Here is an 8,822-nt window from a genome sequence, read left to right on the forward strand (position 1 = left end):
CACGCCGTAGTGGGATTTCACCACCTATAGGTATTCAAACCCTTGACCAGGTGTTGAAACTCCTAAGAGTCTACCACCGGAGCAAGAGCAAGGACCCAATCTTTCAATTCAATAAAACCAAAAGAGGAAAAAAAAAAAAGCCAGCTATATATGCACATAATTGTGTCATGTTACATATACCTTAGGTTAAAATAATAAACTTCAATTAAAACAATTAATATTTCTATATGCATAAGCAAATATGTTGGCAGGTAATCAGACTGTGGGTTAACACACTACTCGTTGCCTCTTTTAGTCCTCGATTTTTATTTTTTTTTCTTTTCCATATAAACCCATCAATCTCTACTAAAATCTTCCACCATTTACTCAATTGTGCCAACCGCGATGGCCACCTATCTCTATCTTTTAAATCACTCGCAAATGTCGTTCTTAAATTAAATGATTTTTTTCTCTTTTTGAAAAAAAAAAAGAGTTTAGCTCTGTTTGCCCAACGAAATGAATGTTGTTCCTATCTTGTGAAATATGATTTGTTTTTAAAATGTTCAGTAAATTATACAAGGTTTTTTTTTTCTTTTTACTTTTTTGAAAAATAAAGAGTTTAAAATGAAGTTTTGCTAACTATGATCAAATCAGATGAAATGGCAACACTTAAAGATGTTTCCTAAATAGCTCTTCCGCTTTCAATTTCTACACTCACTTTGATGGAAGGTTTTAGGGCCTGTTTGGTTTCCAATTACAATAGCCTGTAAATAAGTAATGATTACAATTTACTTTAGATATTTTCTTTACCAATTTATTTGACTCTCGATTCACAGACCATAATTCCATTTAAACAAACACTTGAAAATAATAGTGATAAATTATTTACATTGAATTTTATAAGAAATTGGAAAACCAAACAAGCTCTTAGTTTTCCTTGTGTATTCAACCTTGGCGGATCATTTGGATGTGATTCAAAATTACAACTTCCATGCAACCAGCAAGATGCCTTTCCATCAAATGGCATTTGAGAAAATGACATTGTTGTATTTCAAGTAAGAACTAGAATGGCAATAAAAAATGGCTATATATATATATATATATATATAGTCATGCTCACCTACGCACTTATGCATGTGCGCACCTTTGCACACGTGTCATGGGCCTCTAATCTGAATGGTCCATGTGATGCAGAATCCCATGAAACTCCAAGGGACAAATTTTCACCATGATCTAAAATTCTGGTGGGCCATATCAAAGAGAAATGCAAATCAAGGGAAGAAACTATTTTCATTTTTCATGGCCCACCAAATTTTTCGATCAAAGTAAAAAATTGAGCCCGGGGGGTTTCATGAGGAGCTGCTTCACGTGGACCTTTCAGATTTTGGAGTCACATCACGTATGATGAGTTCCCAAAAAAGTTCGTATGAGTTTCGTGCGAACTGGTAGTTTGTCTCATTATTGTCGAGACAACGGTCTACTTCTTCAAATCCATCGTGCAATGCATGCAGTTATTGATAGACAAAAAAATCATGGTATTCTTCGTCGAAAGAATCCTTGTATTGGAGGAGGATAATCAAATGCTTACAAAATGGCCATCAATGGAAGAAATATATGGTTCCATCAAGAGCATGCCTCCAGATAGCACTCACATGAAATGACGAATATTTCCTCACTCTAAAAAGATGGTATTGAAATGGGAAATTGTTCAGTCAGGAGGAACATAACTGTCTTCTCACCTTCCTCTGACTCTGATCTTGATCATTCCCCTACATCACTGAAATTCGGAGATTCAAGTCCAGCAAGCACGCACGCACGCATACACACATGTATAGAGAGAGAGAGGGAGGAATGATCACTTGCGCACCGGTTCATGGTTAGTTTCATGCGCTGTGATTGGATATGGCAGATGGTTGAGATTAAAAAAATGTTTGGTGGGCGTGCCTCAAAACACTCAGTAAGACTCGTGCTAAATACAAACTGATTGTAGTGATATGAATGGTGATTGCATTGTGATGAAATTGCGGTAAACCGCTATTGTAGAAGTACGGGGTTATGTCCAAGTGTCTTAGAGGGGGGTGAATATGACTTTTAAACTTTTAAACTAACTTATAAATTAATCCAATTGAGTTATACAAAATAAAGGAGGATTAATATAAGATCATTCACCCTCTAACATACGTATAGGAAAATATATAAATGTGTTGTGTTGTGTCAAGCATGTAGTGTATATGATGCAATCATATTATAAATCAACATACATGAGACAAAGGCAAGCATCACAAATACAGTGATATATAGTGGTTCGGCTACTTGCCTACTCCACTCTCAGCGGACGCACTCTTTCCTAGAGTGTACCGAATTTCACTATCCAATGATTTTAAATCAGGTTAACCATGAACCTTCGCAACCCTATACAAGGACTCTAGATTTATGTCCTGCACACGAACCTAAGTTTTAAGCACACAAGCCAAGGTCCCACACAAGGGCCTAAGATTTAGGCACACAAGCCAAGGTCCCACACAAGGGCCTAAGGTTTAGGCACACGGGCCAAGGTCCCACCCATGGTATAAGGTTTAAGCACACAGGCCGAGGTCCCACACAAGGGCCTACACGTACACTCCTATCAGAGGCCTCCGAAAGGACTTTGGCAAGTTTTCAACACAAAATCTAAATCTCAATCCTATACTAGGAAAGGGCTTCCGACTCAATGGACTCTAAGTACTTATAGATAAGTAAGTAAGCCCCATTGTAGCACTTTAAAGATCTTCTTGTTGATGAAGAGTCTTCAGCTCCATTGAATTGCAATCATTTGTAAATGCTCCAATCATCGCTGCGAGGTTGTTAGGTTTAAGGTTTGGTCTGATCTTCTCTAATAAATTATATGCATTAAAGATTTAGAGAAGATTCTCATAAGCTTAGCATTCAAGGGTCCTAGCACAATGATTTGCCCATAAGGAGTGCTATTGGAATATCAATGAATGTTGGAGTTCATAGTTTAATCTAAGCAATTGAATAGATCAATGAATGCTTGAGCAATGGATTGAATGATGAACTCCTATGGGAAAGAGAGCTTGAGGATGAGGGTATTAACTATGGCAATTAATCTCTCAAAGCTCTCTTCAATCTAAGCTCTAAAGTCCAAGAAGCAACCCATGTGGTACATAAAGACAAATCCCAATGGTAAAAAATGGGCAGAAATTCTGACATTATCGATGTCATCGAAGGGTATTCGATGCTATTGAAGTTTCCTTCAATGTAATCGAACCTTCTCCGATTGCAGCGACTTTCTGCACCAGGATATTCAGTTGGGTGCAAGACAGATTTTGTCCGATCTTATCAAGCAACCTTCGATGTCATCAACGTGCACTTCGATGTCATTAAAGAATGTTTCGATGACATCGGGATTCCCTTAAAAAATACACTTTGGTTGTTGGAACGTTTGAGGCCTTTTTCGATGCATCAATCATTGTTTCAATGCCATCGAGAAAAATATGATTTTCCTATAAAAACTCTCTAGACTGCTTATCCCCTATTTCGATGCCATCAATCAAACTTCGATACCATTGGAATTTGAATTTCGATGCCATCGAACGTCCGTTGATGCAATCGAACATATATGGTTTTCCTGTAAAACTTGCTGGATAAACTGGTCCATATTTCGATGCTATTGAACAGTCTTCGATGCCATCGATAACTTACCTTGATATCATTGACAGAAGTTTGATTACATCGGAGAACACTTAGAGTATTTCATGTGTAGTGGAAGGAAGAGGCCAAGGTCAATGCTATCGAAGTAGGCTCAATGTCATCAAAACTTATGTTCTGATGCCATCAAACATCACTTGATGTAATCAACAATTTCCAGCACACATTCACTTTGTTGCTGGACTATTTGGCCATGATTTTAGTGTAATTGAACTAGATTCGATGCCATCGAAACTGTCATTGATTGCGCTTCGATGCAATCAACAGGACATAAAGTTTACCTTTATAGTTCATAATTCCTTCCATACTTAAAATATCCTAAATTAACCTTACCAAGGATTTTTCAAAAACATTTGTGGGTAAGAGTATGATCTTATGAGTGAGGTCATATACTTAGAAGGTTTGGTTACGGAAGTGAGGCTTTGTTTACCTATGTGGAGTGTTCGAACTTCTTCAGTTGATGAGTTTTTGATCTTGTGGTCTTCAATTTGGAACTCACTTGATAGACTAACTCAACACTCACGCGTATTGGCAAATCAAGGTACTTTTAGATAATGTTTTATATTTACCACGCCCATCCGATTTGCGATATCATTTTTGTATAATAGATCAAAAATGGAGTAGATCCAAAACTCGAGTGTGCTACACGAGAGGAAACAATAGGGATTCAGTTACTACCGTTGAAACATTCATTCAGCCACCAAAGTTTATTATCAGGCTAACTTTTTTGTGATTTTATTTCATCTCATTACGAATGATCCTATAAATGGTTTGGATGACATATACACATCAACCTGGAGCCTAGGAAGGTTTCAATAGTAAGAAAGTTATTTTCTAATTTTACATCTTATATGGGTCACTCGAGTTTTTAATTGCCCCATTTTTTATTCTATATCCTAAAATGATCTCCCAAAACAGATGGATGGGGTGGATTTCTACAAACATCACAGTGGACCCCAGGTAACATTCCGATAGCCACCTCGCTAGGTTCGTCAGCCATATGGAATTGGCTCCCGCATTAATGCGGATTGCGTGCTACCTGGCCGTCTCCAGCTGGGGAACGGGCAGGAGCTTTAAGGTGACCACCGTGATGTCATACAATATACTCCTAAAAATTAGGCAAATACAAGACAAAGGTGGACTACAATGGGTATTAAATTCTTACCGTTGAAAACCTCCCGGGGGCCACAGAAATTTTTGATCGAGCTAATATTTGTGCTTTCTCTTAATCCAGGTCCATGTAAATTTATAAATGGGTTGGATAGCAAATAAACATCACGATGGGCCCTAAAAAATTTTCAACAGCGAGAATCATTATCAACACTGCTTCCTGTGGTGTGGTCCACTTGAGCTTTGGATCAAAACTGAGAATAATGACCCTCAAATGATAAGAAAAAATGGATGGACGGTGTGGATAAAACCCATACATCACGGTGGCCACTCAAAGCTCCTGTCCGGTCGTAGCTGGAGACTGGCGGAGGAAGGACGCAATCCGCGTCCGCTGGTGTACAAAGGGCATACGTTGCATAACTGGAATAGCCGGAAATCGGATTACGAGCTGAGTTACTCAGTAGGCTCCTACTATTGTACCAAGTAAACTGAGTTGGCTCACATTTAATGTATGTGGTCTGTCCACGCCGTTCATCCCTTTTTCCATCTAGTTTAAAGGATTGAGCCTAAAATTGAAGCATATCCACCAATAGAGTGGATCATGCCAAGGAAAAAAAGTGGATAATGATTTCCACCGTTGAAACCTTGTTAGGCCCCTACAGTGATGTTTATTTGTCATCCAACCTATTCATAAGAACTGTTTCTTGTGGTGTGGTCCATTTGAACATTGCATATGCTTCATTTTTTTCAATAAAGCTCTAAAATTATATGGGAAAATGGGTGGACGGAGCGGATAAAATCCATAGATCATGGTGTACCTCTCGGAGTTTACTCAGTGCGCTAAGCCGAGTGCGATCCGCTTCGGAGTGGGTGGTGTACCACGCACCACCGGCTGGTGCGTTGACGTCACCATTATGTGGGTCCATCATGAAGTATATGTTATATCTCAACCGTCCTTTCATTTGAGGAGCTCGTCTAAGTCTTGAACTGAAAAATAAGACAGATCGAAAGATCAAGTGGACCACACAGCAAAAAGCTGTGGGGAATTGAACGCCTGCCATTGAAACTTTTTTTGGGGTCACATAGGTTTTGGATCAATACAATATTTTTTTTTCCTCTTCATGCAGGTCTTTGTTACCTTATTAACAGATTGGATAGAAAATAAACTCTATTCTGTGCTCTACTCATGTTTTAATGATGAGAATCATTGTACCCACTGCTTATTTCTGGTGTGGTCCACTTAAATTTTGGACATGAATCGTTTTTGGCATCATACTCTAAAATGATCTCAAAAAATGGATTAACGGTGTGGGTATAATAAATACATCATTTTGGGGCCATGTAACTTTGATCTCCTTTGAACCGTTCTGTACCACTCGAACTCGAGGAGCTGCTGTCATCTTCCCACGACACATACCCACACCAGCCAGATCCTGGTGTACAGTACACCAGCCAATCCAATTATATATGTTGCCCACCTGATGAGTGGTGGATCGGCTTAATTTTTTGGCTAGATAATCATTGGGATGAGTTCAACGAGATCTGCGCGCGGGTTGGAGGTAAGGAACATTATAGAATTTGACAATTAGTACCTTGGAAGTCAGTTCGTTGCATGAGAGAGTTTTTAACTTTCAGGAATGTGAGAAAATCGGGATACAGATTTTCAGCTAAAGCCTTTCCTAGGAAGTTTCTGTACTCGAAACCTGAGTAGTATGATCCGGATCCAATACTTATATGGGCTGAAAATGTGAGACCTGAATTTCTATAGTTGAAATATTTCGAGGTTCATAAGTTTTGAATCAGGCTAATATTTATTTTCTCAGTTCTTGGCAGGAATGACTGTACATTCTTGTGGAAATTGTTCTTATGGGCGGGAATGAGCAATAACTATTTATTTGAAAAAAAATAAAAAAATGAATGAACAATATTTTTGAGGGCATATAAGTTTTGAATCAGACTAATATTTGTTTTCTCAGTTCTTCATGGTAGGAATGATTGTACATTCGCATGGAAATTGTTCTTATGGGCGGGAATGAGCAATATCTATTTATTTGAAAAAAAAAAATGAACACTGGTAATGCCTCACACATTATCCATTTGAATCATCCATTTTGTAGGCCATTAATCGTTTGACTGCAGTGATTCTTGAGCGTCGGGGCTAATAAATGTGGGGCCCACATGGATGTTTAATCAATGATCAAACTTTTTTGAATGATTGACATATACCTTCCATTTTCCTAGCCATTGGTCAAATGGTTCGGATGGCTTCATCAGAATGATTCGTAAGAGACACCGGCAATGGGACATGTGGCCCAAATGATGGATGATTCAAATACTACTTCGACTATATTTGATATTGACCGTTAATTTAATGGCCGTTGATCAAATGGTTATTATAGCTTGATAAAAAGTTATTCTTGAGAGACAATTATTCAAGGGCCTTCATGATGAACAATCTAGATAGATGATGGGCCTTCTCCAAAATAGTCAATATGAAACATCCATTTTCGGACATTGATTGTAAGGTCAAAGTGATTATTGAAAGTTATGAGCAAACGAAGGTGGGTCGACATGATGGATGGTGCAGATTGATTACCGAACCTTTTAAGTATAATCATTTTGCAATATCCAGCTGCCTGGTCAAAGATCAGATGTTCAAAACTGTCCCATCAAAGTGATTGTTGGTAGGCTTAAGGCCCACAACACTAATATGGACCCAATGATTGTAGTGATTACTGATCATTACAGGTAACCAAAGGTGGGGCCACATGATGGATGGTCAGACCTTTAAAGTATAAGCAATCCGAGGTGTCCATTTTCACGATCATTTATCAAAGTGATGTAAGTGGGTCGTGGACGTACACTTTCATGGCAAAGATGGACCAAGAAGGCTTGATCAGAGACAGAAATAATCAGGACTATTAGTACATTAAAATAATTGTATCTTGCAAATTGAAATGAATTTTTCAACACATCATATATGATTTTGGGGTAGGAGAAGCTACTTTAGCCAACTAATTAGGTTATGTCAGGTTGCCCATGCCAAATTTATGAGATTTCATCAGGTCTAAGTTTTAGTTCAATCATAACTTTTAATCCTTTTAAGAGTTGTGCCCAACATGAAAAGGTCTTAGAAAAATTAAGAGAATAACGTGGTTAGGCTAAATTGGACACTTATTATTTTTTGCCGAAAACCATGAAGTCTAGTAGAAATGGTGACCTTCTATAAATAGTAAGTTTACTATTTATAGTAAGTCACATTTTTTGGGAGTTAAGAATCTAAAACTTCACGGTAAGTTTGAGTTTACTATTTAAAAGGATTGTAATTTCAATTTTCCTCATCACGTCCCTCCTTGCGTCACAAAGGGAGATAATTATATGATCAAAGTGATTCTTTTGAGGTTTGGACAATTGAATATGGTCCCAACGATTGAGCAGTCAATTGGACCGTCCATTTTGCTTGGGGATTGGTCAGTCCAGACCCCTAGTGATAATTCTTCGACCCGATTTACAAATGGGCTGGGCCATGATCTTAGTTTTAAACCCACGTGGAGTCCCACATGACTAGGGGTGTAAATGGGCCAGGCCTAGGTTGGCTGAGATCTGTTCACTCCCAGCCAGCAATGTAAAACCTAGGGCCAAGCCCTTGATGGGCTAAAAGACAGGCTCAAACCTGGTCCAAGATGATTTTGAGTAGCCCGAGTCTGAGCCTGACGCCATCCTATTGCCACTTTTGAGCAACATTTGGAAAGTTGATTTCATGGTTTTAAGACTCGGATACCCACATCAACTCGTTCGGCCCTGATTCTAGTCATGACTCCCCCAAGTTGGGGGCTGAAGAGGGGGACTCTGTCTCTAGGTATCGATTCAGATTGGGTACCAGCGAATCCGAATCCGAATCCGAATCTGAATCCAAATTGATGGGGATGAGTGTTATTGGGTTCCACGGTCTGATTCATTGGGCGTTCTGCACCATTCATGGACTTGTGGCCCTGAATCTAGCAAAAAGCTGTTCTCTCAACCCA

Source organism: Magnolia sinica, chromosome 6 (genome assembly GCF_029962835.1).
Source record: "Magnolia sinica isolate HGM2019 chromosome 6, MsV1, whole genome shotgun sequence".
Taxonomy (NCBI): domain Eukaryota; kingdom Viridiplantae; phylum Streptophyta; class Magnoliopsida; order Magnoliales; family Magnoliaceae; genus Magnolia; species Magnolia sinica.